The 17,450-nt window shown below is 37.7% G+C and overlaps 1 long non-coding RNA gene across 1 annotated transcript in view; it reads left to right on the top strand.

Annotated features, from left to right (window-relative positions):
• The window catches only part of LOC138402169 (uncharacterized), a 47,833-nt gene extending 35,157 nt beyond the window's left edge, over window positions 1–12,676 (top strand). Inside the window, exons 2-4 of the long non-coding RNA XR_011236616.1 lie at window positions 1,913–2,009; window positions 7,592–7,829; window positions 12,102–12,676. This is a non-coding gene — a long non-coding RNA (uncharacterized lncRNA). The remainder of the gene's footprint in view (window positions 1–1,912; window positions 2,010–7,591; window positions 7,830–12,101) is intronic.
• Window positions 12,677–17,450: the final 4,774 nt, after the last annotated feature.

Here is a 17,450-nt window from a genome sequence, read left to right on the forward strand (position 1 = left end):
GCAGGGGGGGGGACAAGGACAATATACATAACCTAAACATTTGCACCCCCATAATATGCTGAAATTTAAAAAAAATGGGCAAAAATTGGAATAGACGTTTCACTAAAGTAGACATATACATGGAAGATAAGCACATGAAAAGATGCTCAACATCATTAGTCATTAGGGAAATGCAAATTACCACTTTAAGATCCTACTACACATCTGTTAGAATGGCCAAAATTAAAAAGACTGAACATAGTAAGTGTTGGTAAGGATTTGGAAGTACTGGAACTCCCATACACTACTGGTGGGAATGCAAAATAGTACAGCCACTCTGAAAAACACTTTGGCAGTTTCTTAAAAATTTAAACATATCCCTGATAGTCTAGTGGTTAGGGGGAAAAAAGTTAAAGACAAAATTACCATATAATCCAGCCATTCCGGTTCTAACTATTTATCCAAGAGACACCATGTGTCTGTACAAGGACTTGTACATGAATGTTCATAGCTGCTTTATTTGTAATAGCCAAAAATGGAAACAGTCCAAATGTCCATCAGCAAGTTGATGTATAAACAGACTGTTTAAAGGGATAAATAGTGGTATATCCTTACAATGGAATTCCATTCAGCATCCAATTAAAGGGAATGAACTTGTTCCATGCAGCCACATGGACAAATCTCAAAATAATTACGCTCAGTGAAAAAAGCTAAACAAAAAGAGTTTTTGTTATGATTCCATTTACATAAAACTGAAAAATTCAAACTAATCTGTGGTAACAGAAAGCTGATCAATAGTTTCCTGGAGATGGTAGAGGGGTGAGGGAGAGGCAGGAGGTAGATATTACAAAGTGGTAAGAGGAAACTTTTGAGGATGTTGAATATGTTTACTGTCTTGATTGTAGTGATGGTTTCACATCCATATGCACATGTCAAAACTTATCAAATTATATATTTTAAACATGTGTAGTTTATCATATGTTAAGTATACTTTAATAAAGCTGTTAAATACAATAATTCTTTTTACATTAAAAATATATGTAAGCCACGCACAGTGGTGCATGCCTGTAGTCCCAACTACTCAGGAACATGAGGCAGGAGGATCGCCTGAGCCCAGGAGTTTGAGGTTCTAGTGTGCTCTGATCATGCCTGTGAATAGCCACTGCACTCCCCCCTGGGCAACATAGCAAGACCCTGTCTCAAGTAAGTAAGTAAAATAAATAAGTAAGTAATAAATAAACATGTAAAGATTATGGACTACTTCAGGTAGAAAAAAAAAACTTAGAAAAGAAACAGAAACCTCCAGGGTTTATGGGACTTTTTCAAGGTCATTCCTGGAGCAGAGACTGGAACCTTTTTTTATAGTTTTCCATATGCCTTTCCCTCATACTAGCTATTGTAAATGATTCTTTTTCTGTGATTGGTACAGGCCTACTTCCTCTCTCATGCTTGAACTTTAGACTCACTTTCAGTTCTTTCTGCTTTATCACTGGTAATTTGTGTTTAAATCTTATTCCTTACCACCTTTGAAAGGTCTGTCAAATTTATCCCTGCCATCATTGCTGAACAGGCTAACAGCCTCTGATTTCTGGAATTAATGTAATAATTTCCTAACCAATCCCCTTCTTCTAGCCTAATCCATGTTGTAACTATTTTCAGACAGACTGTTTAGAAAATAATTTTGTACTTTAACATTCTTGCCCTGCCGGCCACTCATACTAGCATTATTAAGCATTTTACTGTGGGCATGGAACATGGGAAGCTGAATAGGATACAATTCTGATCTAAAATAATTTTTATGAGGAGGTGGAGTTTAAATATAAATGTGATTTCTACCTTTAACTTATTTTTTAGTTTGAAGAGACTGCATAAATACTAGAGAAATTTAATAAATAATGAAATAGTAATATATTTTTTCCTTTTTTTCTTCCAGGTTCCTGTTGCATGTAAATCTTGTCCCTGTGGTTACATACTTATTAATAGGAAACTTCTAAAAATAAAACACTCAGAGAAATCATCACCTTTTACAGGTAACTGTGAGAGTTTACCACCTTTCCACCTTTTTTGGTTTCTATCATATAAATTTAAAATGGGCTGGGCACGGTGGCTCACGCCTGTAATCCTAGCACTCTGGGAGGCTGAGGCGGGAGGATCGCTCAAGGTCAGGAGTTCAAGCCCAGCCTGAGCAAGAGTGAGACCCCATCTCTACTAAAAATGGAAAGAAATGATCTGGACAGCTAAAAATATATATAGAAAAAAATTAGCCGGCCATGGTGGCTCATGCCTGTAGTCCCAGCTACTCAGGAGGCTGAGGCAGGAGGTTCGCTTGAGCCCAGGAGTTTGAGGTTGCTGTGAGCTTGATGCCATGGCACTCTATTCTGGGCAACAGAGTGACACTCGGTCTCAGGAAAAAAAAAAAAAAAAAAACATTAAAAAAAAATTTTTTTTTTTTGCTGGTGAGATTAAAATGTTAAAATCAATTGAAATATGTTGTTGGCTTTTATTAGATACAATTGTTTAAGAGATTGATTTATTCTTTATCCAATTTAAGTGTTAACTCCTTCACAATACTGATAAAGCTTTTAACAAATTTTAATGAGAAATTTCAATTTGAAAATGTTAACTGTGGAGAAAGGGAGCCTTGGTTTTAGCATAATTTTTTAAAGTACCAGTTATTGTTCAATTCACTGATTTAGACTACCTAAAAAAATTGCTGTTTACAGTTTTGTTTGAGTTTGTAGCTTTCTTTTTAATGTTGACTACTTTAGGTTTATTCAATAAATGTGTTTGCTCAGAGAAGGTGGGTTTTTGTTACTGTTATTTTTTTCTTTGATAAAATCAGATATTATAATAGTGGTGAACCAAAAATGGGAATAGATTTATTACAAACATTTATTGAGTGCCTAACATTATGCCAGGTACTGTATGTTTTGGGCATACAGCAGTAAATCTGCAACCAAGACAGTCATGAGCTTACATTCTAGTGCGGGGAGATCTACTTATAGAACATACAGGAAAAATAACAGATAGTAATAAGTGCTGGGTAGGGAATTAAAATAGGGTACTGCCCTAGAGGCTGACTAGAAGGCTAGTTTTGATCGAGTAATCAGAGAATGCTTCTTAGAGGAGGGGACATTTTAGCTAAGACAGGGACATAGATTCAGGGGCTAAACATATGAAAACCAGGTAAAGCAAATTCTAGGCAGAGGGAACGGCAAACGTAAAAGTTCTAAAGCTGGATTTATTCTAGGAATGCAGAGTTGGTACTAGGGAATCCATTAACATCTTATGCCATATTAACAAATCCAAGGGAAAAAATCAGAGGATTGTCTCTATAGATAGAGAAAGGCTTTGACAAAATTCAGTACCCATTCATGGCACGTAAGAAAATAGGAGTTGAAGAATACTTTTTTAACATGATATAAAGTATATATCTTAGTGTTAAAGTTAGTATCTTATTTAAATAGGGAAATCCTGCAGGCATTTCCATTAAGATTAGAAACAAGGCAAGCATCCCCACTGTGTCCATTACTGTTCAGCATTTTATTAGAGGTAAGTTAGCTAATGTAATTAAACAAGAGAAATCAATACAAGGAGTAGGATGGGTGACAAAGAAGTAAAACTGTATGTATTTGCAGATCATAGTATACCTGGACCCTAGAGAATCAGTAATAAAACTAACTCAAATAGTAAAAGCATTGAGTCAAGTGGCAGGATTTAAAATTAACATGTAAAAATCAGATTTCATATATACAAACCATAAACAGAGAACATAATGTTAGAGAGAACCCCATTTACAATGGCAATATATAAGAGTAAATACTTAGGATTTGCTAAAAAATTTACTAAGAAATGTGCACAACTTACACAAGGAAAATGAAAACACTCCTGAAAGATGCTAAAACAGATCTAATCAAATGGAAGAACATCCCTTGTTCTTTAATAGGATGACTCAACATTGTAAAGATGTCAGTCCTCCTGAAGTTAATCTACAGAATCAATGTAATCCTAATAAAAATGTCAACAAGTTATTTTATAGAATTAGACAAACTGATTCTAAAGTCGATATGGAAGAACAGGCATACAAAGAAAAAAAAAATAAGGCAGGCTTTTCCATATGGAAAAATGGCATCTAAAATCCATATGGAAAAACAGGAAAATGGTCAATTGACTTTGAATAAGGATACTGAGGAAGTTAAATGGGAAAGAATAGTCTTTACAACAGTGTTGGGGTACCATGCTGAATATCCACATGTGAAAGAATGTATCACACATACATAAAAATTAACTCAAAATAGATGGTAGATCTAAAATATAGGAGCTAAAACAATAATACTTTTAAAATAAAATGTAGCAGTAAATCTTCTTGACCTTGGGTTGGGTAGTGGTTTCTTAAATATGCCACGAAAAGCACAAGTGACAAAAGAAAAAGCAGATAAATTGGACTGCATAAAAATTAAAATGTTTATGCTGCAAATGATACCATCAAAAAAAGTGAGAAGACACCTCACATAATGGGAAAAATATTTGCAAATGACATATCTGATAAGGGACTGTATCCAGAATATATAAAGAATTCTTACATATCAATAATAAAAAAAAATAACCCAGTTAAAGGATAGGCAAAGGATGTGAACAGACATTTGTCCAAAGAATTTATACAAAAAAATGTAAGTTGAAATAATGCTCAACATTGTTAGTCATTAGAAAACACCAGTCAAATCCACAGTGACATACTACACTTCACACCCACTAGGATACCAATAATAAAAAAGACAGAAAATAACAGTTTGTGGAAAAATTGGGACCCTCATACAGCTGGTGGGAATGATAAATGGAGCAGCTGTTTTGAAAAACAGTCTGGCAGTTTCTCAAAAAGTTAAACATAGAGTGGTTTAACCATATGACTTACCAGTTCCACTCCCAGGTACATATTAAAAAGAACTGAAAGCAGGGATTCAAACAAGTCGTTTGTACCCCAGCGTTCATAGCAGCCTTATTCCTAATAGCCCCAAAATAGGAACAGCCTAGGTGTCCATCAACTGATGATAAACAAAATATAATATATCCATATAATGGAACATTATTTGACAATAAAAAGAAGTATTGGTACATACTCCAACATGGATGACTCTTGAAAACATGCTATGTGAGAGAAGCCAATCACAAAAGACCACATATTCTATGATCCTAATCACATGAAATGTCCACACAGGCAAATTTATTAGAGGCAGAAAATGGATTAATGGTTTAGGGCTGGGAAAGAGAGAAGGGGTGAATGGAGAATGACTGCTAATGGGTACAGAGTTTCTTGGCGGGGGGGGGGGGGGGGCGTCCAATGAAAATGTCCTTAAATTAGATTTATAACCTTTTGGAATATACCAAAATCTATTGAATTGTGTACTTTAAGTGGGCAAATTGTATGGCATGTGAATTATGTCTCAGTAAAGCTGTTTAAAAAAAATAGAATAGCCAGAAAGAAGAAGAACTATTGCCTGGGTGTGGTAGCTCATGTCTGTAATCTTAGCATTTCAGGAGGCTGAGGTGGAAGCATCACCTGAGGCCAGGAGTTCGAGACCCTGTCTCTACAAAAAATAGAAAAATTAGCTGGACGTGGTAGTGCATGCCTGTTGCCCTGGCTAGTTGGGAGGCTAAGACAGGAGGATTGCTTGAGTCTCGGAGTTTGAGGTTGCTGTGAGCTATGATGAAGCTATCGCACTTCAGCCTGCATGACAGAGAGAGACCCTGTCTCAAAAAACAACAACAACAACAAAAAAAAACCCAACTACTGAGGGCTGACTAGCCCTATCAGTTATTAAGATATACTATAAAAGCCTTTATAATGAAAACATTGTGGTATTGGCATATAAATATACAAATAGACTGGTAGAAAAGATTAGTACAGAATTAGACCCAAATACATATGGAATGTTATATATGACAAAAGTGGTCTTTCAAATCACTAGGGTAAAGATGTACCTTTTCTTTTTTCTTATTATGGTAATTAATATACATGTAATATTTATTATTTTAACCATTTGTAAGTATACAGTTTAGTGGCATAATTTCAATAAATGTACCCATCACCACTATCTATACCCAAAACTTTTTGTCATTCCTAACATAAACTCTACCCAGTAAACAATCTCCCCCTTCTTCCCTTCTCCTAGTCCTTGGTAATTTCTATTCTCCTTTCTGTCTCTATGAATTTGCCTATTCTAGGTACCTCATAAGTGAAACCATACAATATTTGTCTTTTTGTGTCTGGCTTATTTCACTATGCTTAATGTTTCCATAGTTCATCCATGTTGTAGTATATATCAAAATTTCATTCCTTTTTATGGATGAATAGTAGTCCATTTTATGTATATACATTTTATTTATCCATTCATCTGTTGATGGGTTGTTTCCACCTTTTGGCTATTGTGAATAATGCTGCTGCTTTGAACATCGGTGTACAAGTATTTGTTTGGGTCCCTGCTTTTATTTCTTTTTGCTATATATGTAGGAGTGGCATTATTGGGTCGTATGGTAGTTCTATGTTCAACTTTTTGAGGAAGTATCAAACTGTTTTCCATAGTGGCAGCACCATTTTATAGTCCCACAATGTATGAGTATTCCAATTTTTCCATATCCTCACCACTAGCATTCATTATTTTCCATTTTAAAAATTATAGCCATTCTAGTAAGTCTTTATAAAATGATATCTTGTTGGATTTTGATTTACATTTTCGTAATGACTAATAATGTTGAACGTCTTGTCACGTGCAGCATTATATTTAATTGCAAAATATTGGAAACAACCTAAATTCCCAAACATAAGAGAGTGATTGATTAAACTATGGGACATCCATGTAATAAAGTAATGAAGCTGTTAAAAAAAAAAGAATGAGGATGATCTCTGTCAATTGATATGGAGTATTTTTCAGGATGTATTGTTAAGTAAAAAAAGCAAATCACAAGAGTATTTATAGTAAGATAGATCTTTTATGTAGGAAAGAAGGGAACATAAGACAATACATATGTATACATACATACAAGACAATACACATGTATCCTGTCATTTGTGCAAAATCAATATGGGGAAGATAAACCAGAAACTAAATGTACCAGTCTACAGATTGGTAACCTATAGAAGAGAGGGAAGGGGTAACCCCTGGGAGAGGGATGCAAAGAAAGGGTGAGTGGAAACTGGGTAGCAGGAATGAGTAAGGAGTATCACTGAAGGGGGTGGGAAAGAAAAGCTCTAATGTAAGTAACTGCGGAAAACACCATCTGGACTGAATACTGTAATGTTGAAAACAAAAGGAACTGTCCATCAATGCCGTCATCTAGGCAGTAATGTGTTTCTCACAAGAGTATGGATTAGTGATTCTGAAACTACTTTATGTGTGTACTAAAATTGCACAAATAGGTAAATGTTTTAGAATTGGGTTTCTCACAAATAAGGAAACAGAAGGCTAAAATAAACTCAGGTTGGATTGGAATCAGAATTGGATTTATGTATATTTCCTAGCTCTGTCCACTGAGAGGGATAGAAATGGTAATGCCCCATTACCAAGAAAGCTAGCATCCAGATTTTTATTTCTAACTCACAAATCTCCAATAAAAGGAACCAGAGCTCTTTGGAGAAGCGGTTGATTCCAGCACTGGGACAGGGAAAATACTAGAGGAACCTTGAACATCTTGAGGTGCCAGAAAATAATGAAACGGTTTAAAAAAGGAGAAGGGATGATATGTTGAAAGAATATGGGAGACAACCTGAAGAAGCTCCTAATGGCCAAAGCTGGAACAATTTGAGCAAAATAAATAATGATATGATATCATCGGATTATAATCTGTAGAATAAAGTAAGTATCCGTGAGTTCACACTGATATCAATAAATGGGGGAGAAAGGACATTTCGTTTTTATAGTAGAATTCCAATTAATAAATGTGGGAGGGAAATAGAAAATTAGCATTAATTGAACACAGTAATTGTTACAAACAAGATCCACTGATGGATGATAAAACTACTAGGTAAAAGTTTGAGGAGAAACAAAAATGTAGAGTCTCCAAGTATCTCCCCTAAGATCTTCATTAACCACAAAGGGAAAGAAAGTAACTTTATAGTGATAAAACCTGCCAAAAATTAACCAAATGATCAAGGTCACCATCACAGTAATAAGACATACTGACATAATTATGTGATGCAGTGAAAAGTTTACATCATTTCTGTGTATTCTTGTCAAAAATACATACCTTCAGTCTGATCCTCAGAAAATATCAGCGAAACCGAAATGAGACACATGAGACAAAATAACTGATCAGTATTCTTCAAAGCAGTAATGTCAAAGACAAGGAAAGACTGAGGACCTGTCACAGATTGGAGGAGTCTAAGGAGATGTGACAAGTAAATACAGTGTGGGAAATTTGTTATTTTTTTTTTTGTAGTGGCCTGTTCTTGCGTAATGAAGTCTAAGTTTTCTCTTTGAACATTTTAAGTATACTTGTTTAAAAATGTCTCTTTCAGACTGTTCCATTATTTTTATATAGTACTGGGATATGAATTCTATTCATATGTCCCTCTACCAGGGCTTTGAGTTTTCCTCTCTTTTTTTGTATTTGGGAAGTTCCCTTGCATTTGAATTCAGCTCTATATTAAAGTGAGTTTTGTTTTGTTTTTTGGTTGTAACTGGCATGTTTGTTTGGAGTGGGAGAGGTGGCCTCTTGCATCAGTTAAATCTGTTACATTGACTGGAAACCTCTTTCCCCCATTTCTATTCCATTTTGGAACAACAGGGTAATTGCTTTCAGTATATCAGGGACTAAAATAAAGCTACTCTCTTCCCTAATATTTATCTTATAGTTGCAATTTTTTTTTTTTTTTTGGTTCTTTGGTAATAGTATATTATGGTTGAGATCAGATTTTTTTTTTCTTGCTTTGGTAATAGAAGATTAATTATCAATTTATTTGAAGTAGTTTAATATGGAATTTAAGAGAGGACAAAAAGGAACAGAGACTTTTCCTGTTTCTACTTTACCATCTTGAAGGCAGGAAAGTTGCTGTAGAGTTATGTTTACTTATAAGGGTCTGGAATTAAAAGTTGCTGAAAAATAAATTTGCCCCCTCCTACCCTAAGATTCCTCTCACTTCAAACATTGACCAGATTTGAATTCTGCTGAATCATTCTCTTTTTTCCTTTTTTAAACTCTTTGGTAGGTTTGGGGACCAAGTTTGTTATGGTTGTAGTATACTAGGCAGTGGACACTAGTGCCATTTAGAATGTGTGACTGCCAGGGGAAAATGCAGACTTGGGCAAACAGTTCTTTAATAAATATATTATTTTTATTCATCTATACCAAAATTAAGCATGAAGTCCAATGGAGTCAGAGTTAGACAAGAGAAGATAAATTCTACAGAAATTAAGGATTTAGAAAACATAAACAGGTCATGAAGTAGCAGTCATTCAGATCATATGAAATGGGGAAGAGGAAGACCTAAAAATTCTCCTGTCAAAAAACATAAGAAACAGGTATTTACCAACACACAATGGGACAATTTTCCCCCAAGCATTAAATTGACCTAAGGTCTTAATTTGACATTACTGAAATAGTTGTTTAATAGGCATTGTGTTCCTGGATTCAAAAGCACAATTCATAGTTTAGTTTGAAAGCATCTTTTCCATCGTAGATACCCGTAAAATTACTGGAAATTGTGTTCCTACTGGAAAGCCAAAAGGTGTAAAAGTAACATCCACCTGATATAAACTGATAGCAACAGAGAGCAGTGACAAAAATATGTATGCCCCAAATGAAATTGCTGAGATTTGACCAGCTGAAACTTGACCATGTTTTGTAAAGTTGTTCTCAGGTCTGTTTTCAATTGTGTTATTTAGTATTCATAACACTATTCTCTTCAGTTTTCTTTGATGATTGAGTTTTTATTGTTTATTTTCTCCACAGAAGTGAACAATACCATATCTTTGAAAGATTTGCAAATACTTTTTTTATATGAATTTAAACTAGGACATAGTGCAGCTAAGGCAAGTAGGAACATTAGTTCTGTGTTTGGAGAAGGCTCTGTTAGTGAAAGGACCATCCAGTGTGGTTTGAAAAATTTCGTTCTGGAGATCTGAGTCTGATCTCCAGACTTGAGGGAGACCCAAATCTGTCTTAAATGAAGATCATCTGAGAGCCATGGTGGAGGCTAATCCCAAAACAGCAATTAGAGGCCTTGCAGCAGACTTAGGAATTTCCGCTACAACAATTTCTCAACACCTGGCTGCAATAGGGGAGGTGAAAAAATTGGACGAGTGGGTAGGTATCACACCAGCTGATGGATGATCATAACCTGAAATGGTTAAAATTTGAAACAGCGAAGACCTATTTTGGAGAGGATCATAAGATTTGACCAAAAATGGATACCATATGGCAATTAAAAGTGATCTGATCAATGATTAGATATTGGTGAAGTTCCCAAGCATTTGTTAAAAACATCATTGCAAACAAAAAACGTTCAGGTAACTGTATGGTGGTCTGCAAAAGGGTGTTTCCTTATTGCTTTTTAACCCAGGTAAAACTAACAGTTGTATCTTATTGTCAAAGAAGATGAAATTATTCATCAAAAATTGATCTAAAAACATTCTTTATTGGTTAGCAAACATGGACCCGTACTTTTCAGTGACACAGGTATCACAAACCACCATAGCCGAGTTAACTGAGTTGGGATAAGAAATTTTGCCACATCTGTCACACTCACTGGACCTCTTTTCAACAAATTACTACCTTTTTTGTCATTTGGAACTCAGATTTCTAAGAAACACCATTCCCCATTGAGAAGTCATAATTGGAGGATTTGAATAAATTTAACAATGCTGAATTTTATAAACATGGGATATATCATTTAATATTTGGAAAAATTTATCATTTGGGGGAACATTTATCAATTGAGGAACACAATGCTAACTGCTTGTTTTGGTTGAATAAAGTATGTATTTTTCTCAAAAATAGAACATTTTCATTTTGACCTACAAAAAAGCAATGTCATATAGTTCAATCTGACACCTTCCCAGCCCCTGGCAGAGCATGAAGACCGAAAGGTACCCAAGATGCTGGAAGACTGCAAGTTGCTCCTCAGTTGTTGAGCTTCTTCGCTGGAGGAATGTGGAACAGCCCAGAGTGTGTATGAGTGCAAAAGATGCTCAGTAGTTAGCCATGCAAAGATTTGAGTAAAGAGGGTTCCAGGGAGATGAGAAGCATATTCAAAGGCTCTCACATGCTCAGAAAATATTTTTTAAATAAAGAAATGAAAGCGTGTTTGTAACACTGTCCACAGTAGACATGGCTCAGTGAATGCTTTTGTATGATACTATTTATTCTGTCACATAGAGCCAGTCTCTTTCATATGCTTTCCCTTCTAATTCTAGATGTTTTAAAAATGTAAGTGGCCTATTAGAGACAAGAATTAATGGCCTCTTTTGATTTTATAGCTAGATTGCAGCTACTCTCTGTGCCATCCAGGGATTAAGTTGGGGTAAAGAAAATGAGGTGGTCCTGTTCCTGCCTTTCTCCCTCCCGACTTCCTGGAGTGGGTCTTACCGAGAGGAGAGAGAGATTGATTGAGAGAGAGAAACAGAGGGAGAGATGGATTGAAAATCACCCAAAGTAGAACTGACTTTGAGCCCCCAAATCAAGGACCACAGGACACTTTTGTGCAAATTAAAAAAAGAAAGTGTCCCTTCTGAATAGAAGCTGCCCTGTACCATGACACAAGGTTTGTGAGCAAAACGTAAACTGCTTTCAGCCTTCATTTATTCCCCGTGGCTGGATGCCCTGGCCTGGAGTCACCTGCCCATTTACTACTGAACCCTTAGTTTTGTCAGAGAGTCTATCCAGAATTTCAGTGCCCTTGTCCTTACTCCCAAGAGAATGAAACTTCTGATTTAGCTCAGACAGATAGGGTAACAGGGCTGAGGCCAGAAGTGTGGGAAGGACTTCATTTTAAAGGCAGCATAAGGGTGAGGCTAAATGGCCATAGAGTGCAAGAGTAGTGGCTTTAAAAGAATGTGGTGTTGTATGGTTACTTAGACTATCTACAATAGATGGCAATTATTTTATGGCCATCCATCCCTCTCCCTCAGATCCCTCCTCAGACTTTCGAGCAGGATGCTGGACTTTGGTCTGAAATGATCGGTGGATATCCTCGTCCAGCCCCATACAGTGGTTTGGGGATCAGCAGGAAACACAGACAGAAGCAGTGAAACATGGTGAGACGGGACAAGGAGCAGATACAGGAGTCGCGCTATCCCAGTTCATCTTCGCACCAACTCCAATAAGGGATGCAGACCCGAAACACAGAAATGGGCCCTGTGGTTCTTATGAGCACATAGATCCAGCTGAGCTTGAAACTGGTACTACTGGTTGGTGTTTTTTGACCATGTGAGCCAATAGATACCCTTTTTGCTCAAGCCGTTTTACGTTGGATTTTCCGTTTTGGCAAAATAAAGATTCTCGGTTGACAAGCTCCCTGAGCCTTACTTTCCTTAACTGCAAAATAGGGCTCATGATTCCACCTTGCAGAGTTTGGGAGAAAGTATGACAGTTAACATAAAGGACAAGGCACAGAGTTGATGCCCAATAAATAGTATTTAATACTATGAAAGGAAAAAGCAGAGAAGATAAAGAAAGGTGTGGGACTCCTGGAGGCCCTTCTGTGTCAGGGCAGGCCAGTGGGCTGAGTTCAGCGCTCAGTCCGGTGACTTAGAGCTACCCAGCTGCAAAGGAGAGCCAGCCTTTTGAGTCGCTTTGAGCCTGTGGCTTTTCTCCAATGAATGCTCCCACCCAGTGCGTTATTACCATGTAGGAGGAAAGGAAAAGTTCTCTTTCTGGACAAAGATGAGGCTTCTCATGCTCTTTGTCTTTGACTACATTTTTATAATTGTGATGATTATCTCTCCATTGCCTTGGAAAAGTAGGAACTAAAGCTTTAAATTTATAACTCTTTCATTTAGAAGCTATATTTAATTTTCTAGAAAAAGGAGAAATTTTATACATGTAATGACTTGCCAAGTATCCCAGTGTTCTGATTCTCCTTTCCCAGAAAAGAAAGAAAAGCTTTAAAAGGCTCCTTGGTAGAAACTGTTTTGAATGTCAAGATGAAGAAAGGAGTGGAGATGAGAGGGCTGCTACACCTTATTTCCCCAAAGTCTCCCCGAGGTAGCTTGCAAGAAGGAATAAAAAGTGCCATCGAGTAGCCATTTTAGTTCATCAGGTAATTAATACCTATTACTAAAGAAGCTCCTGCCTGACGTAATTGCGTGTTGTGAGACTGGAACGCCTACGGCCTCTTTGACAGTGTGCATGAAAGATCTTGAGCAAAGTTAGTAAAAGCATCAAAAGCTAGTGAAAAATTGACTATTCAGCACCCATCCTCTGTTTGTTGGATTCTCTTTACCTCTTTCTGTTGGTGCTGCAGCCACAGTATCCTTTTTTCACTTCCCTTTACCGTGGCTAATTTGCCCGTGCTGTTCTGTCTAAATATTTGCTACCCCTCTTCACCTCATTAACTGTGCCCATCATGCAAATTTCTTCAAGGAAATTGTCCCTAATTCGCCCATCCCACCACAGCTCAGGTCCTCCCTGTCTCCGAGCCCCAGTATGGTTCCTTCATAATTCTGATCACAGTAATTATGTATTCATTTGTCTGACAATATTTGTATATCTGTCTTCTCCACTAGATTATAAGATTCACAACAGCAGGACTTAGTCTTTCTGCTCACAAGATCATACCCCCATCAAGAGCACAAGGTCTAGCACATAGTATGTACCTAGTAAGTATTTGTTAAATGAATAAGTGTAAAGGCAAATTTCATTCACTTTGTAGAAAACTTTTGTTTCAGCATCAGTGTAAATGAGGAATATGTGTGATAGCAAATAATTGAAAATTTAATGAACAGTGACTTAAGTAGGTTTTGTTTCCTATAGTTTATGAAAATTTTCAGACATCCAAAATACTTGAAATTTACAGTGAACATCTATATGATTACCGATTATACCATTGACACTTTGCTATACTTGCTCTGTCCATGTAGCCAGACCTTTATTTATCAATCTATCTTATTTTATCTGATGCATTTCAATGTAAAATGCATTAGCATATTTCACCCTAAATACTTAAGCTTACATAACATTACATAGAGTTCAATATTTGTGTAAGGTCTTCTTTGAGGTAAAATTTAATTCAGTCAAATGTTTGAGCCAAATCTTAAGTGTACCATTCAATAAGTTTTGACAGATGCAAACACTTGTATAGCACAAACCCCTACTAAGATACAGACTATTACCATCAGCCCAGAAAGTTCCCTCAAACCTCTTTTCGATTTATTCCCATCTTTACCCTCCAGAGGCAAACACTGCTCTGATTTTTTTCTGCCATAGGATGGTTTTGCTTATTGTAGAACTGCACATAAATGAAATCATACAATATGTACTCTTTTTGTGTAAGACTTCTTTTACTAAGCATGCCTTTGAGATTCATCCATTTTGTGGTGTGTATCTATAATTCATTTCTTTTTAAAGCTGGTTAGTATTCCATTGAATGACTGTGCCACAAATTGTTTGTCTCTGTACCTGTTCGATAGACATTTGTTTTTTCCCCCCCAGTTTAGGCCAGTTATGAATAAAGCTGTTATGAATTATTCTTGTACAAGTCTTTTTGTGGACATATGTTTTTATTTCTCTTGGATAAATACCTAGGATTGGAAATACTGGGTCATAGGCTAGGTGTGTATTTAGTTTTCTCAGACTTTCTTCCAAATTAATTGCACCAGTATATGCCCCCTCCAGCAATGTGTGTGAGTTCCAGTTTCTTTACAGTATCACTAACATTTGATGTTATTAGTTTTTTTAATTATATCCACTCTGATGGGTGTGGAGCTGACTCATTTGAGTTATTTCTCCCTCCCCTTACCTGATAAGGAATATATAGGGAGGCAGGCCAGGACTGGGGCAGCTATTCAACAATGCTGCCAGGGACTCAGGCACTTTCTAGCTTTCTCTTCATCCTCCTTATTGGCATAATCCCATGCCTGGCACCCTCCAAAATGGCTTTCAGTGATGCCTTCCTCTTGGTATTGTCATTCTGAAATCCCTTTCTGTGTGGGCTGGACTTAGTGACTTGCTGTAGTAATGTGCTTCTAATAGAATGCAGCAGAAATGAAGGGATGCCACTTCTGATATGACTAGGTCATAAAAACACTGTGGCAGCTGGGCATGGTGGTTCACACCTGTGATCCTAGCACTCTGGGAGGCCGAGGTTGGAGGATCACTTCGAGGTAAGGAGTTCAAGATCAGCCTGAGCAAGAACAAGACCCTGTCTCTACACAACATAGAAAAATTAGCCAGGCATGGTGGTGCTCACCTGTAGTCCAAGCTACTTGGGAGGCTGAGACAGAATTGCTTGAGCCCAGGAGTGTGAGGTTGCAGTGAGCTATGATCATGCCCCTGTACTCTATCCCAGACAACAGAGTGAGACCCTGTCTCAAAAAAAAAAAAAAAAAAAAAAAAAAAAGGTGGCTTCTATATTGACTGCTCTTTCTTAATTCTTTTTTTTTTGGATTACTGTGGGGGAAGCCAGTTGCCATGTTGTGAGGCAGCCCTGTGACGAACTGGGGCCCATTGACAATCACGTGACTGAAATTTGGTGTGGATCTACCCCTAGTTGAGCCTTCAGATATGACTGGAAAGCCATCCCTGTATTCCTGACCCACAGAAACTGTGAGATAATGTTGTTTTAAGCCACTAAGTTTTGGGGTAATTTGTTATGTAACAATAGATAACTAATACAGCACTTCATTTTCTCATTGTGAAGATGGCTGCTGTACCTTGAGGGCCTCATGTTCATGTTCAGACAGTAAGAAAAAGTGTGAAAGGCAAAGGATAAAGACTTTTTTAGATGAATCTGTCCATTTTTATAAAAAAATAAAAATCTTTGCCAGAAATCCCACCCAGCATGCTTTAGTTTATGTCTTCTTGGCCAGAAGTAATGCCGCATGACCACGCCTAGTTGGAAGGTGGCCACAGAGAAGTGTCAGTGTCTGCCACATAGCTGTTCCACAAACCCCGCAGAGTTAAAGACCTCTTCCTTCACATCCTCTCCAGCCAAGTGGCCTTTCTGGGAGATTTACAGAAAAAGGACCCATTCAAATGAAACTCAGAAAATTGTCCTCAGGGCCCAGATGGCAGGGTTTGGGTTCCTGATTCATGCCCTACACCATTCTCAGGAAAACTGAGGTACGATCTTCCTCTACTACTTCTATTCCTTCAGTCCCTTTGCAATAGAAATTTAAGAGTCATCCGTCATCCAGGAAACATCTCTCTCTCTCTCTCTCTCATAGTAAAATATCCCCTCAAGTTTTGCTAATGTTATGACCTGTACAGTTTTTCAGTCCCATCTCTATCCTTCCCTACTGTCATTCCTCTCTCAGGATGAATTCCAAACTCCTTCCAATCCCTCCAGCCTTAACTCTCTGCCTCCAACTTAGTGTACTCACACCACCAAACTGCTGACGACCTTGGCTTTGCTCGTGTTGCCCCATCTGAATGAAAAATAAGTTTCCCTCTTACTCTTGCCCTCCAGTTCCCTTTCCAGTTTAATACATCTGCAAGCATAAATACATTCATATTATTTTTGCACAAATAGTAACATTTTAAATAAGATACATTGTTTTTCAGTTAACGTATTTTGGAGATTATATCCCTATAAATCAATCTCATTCTTTTGAATAGCTGCAGCGATACTCTGTTGTATGCATACCTTAATTTGCTCAAGCAGTTTGTTGATGGGCATCTAGGCTATTTCTGAAAGTTTGCAATGCTAACAAGCAGTGCAGCAAAGCGCAACATTTTTGCACAAATGGATTTGAACACAGGTGCATAATATACATTTCAAATTCTTCAAAGTGGGATTGCTAGGTCAAAGACTAGATGGATTTAAAGAGTCAACCGATTTACCCTTCCCCTCCATAGCCCAACTCCGCTGTACTGCTAGGCTATTTACACCGCTGGGCCGCACGTCTTTGAGAGCAGGCACCTTGGTCTGGCAGAATTGGCCCTCGAAATATTTGAGTTAACGAATTATATATACCGCAGCGCCGAGTCCAGGGCTTGGCATGTAGCAGACTCATCAAATGTCTATTATAATTTCCCGATGATTAGCCTGCTGACATTTACTGAAGTTTGTTAAACGGTAGTTCCTGTTCTGAGCCCTTCACTGTCCTACCAGTTCACCCTCGAGTTCGCCATCAGCCGGGGGGCGCGTCCGTCGCTACGGCCCGCCCTACCTATGCCCTCGTTGGTTGAGTTCGACGCCCGTTCCCGCCGAACCCCGCCCACGCCACGCCCCCGCCGTCCTCCGGGCCGGGAGGGGGCGTGGCCACTGCCACGCCAGGTGGTCCGGGCCGTCTCCTCTCGGGAGACTCGGGGCGAGCTCG

Source organism: Eulemur rufifrons, chromosome 23 (assembly GCF_041146395.1).
Source record: "Eulemur rufifrons isolate Redbay chromosome 23, OSU_ERuf_1, whole genome shotgun sequence".
Classification (NCBI taxonomy): Eukaryota; Metazoa; Chordata; class Mammalia; order Primates; family Lemuridae; genus Eulemur; species Eulemur rufifrons.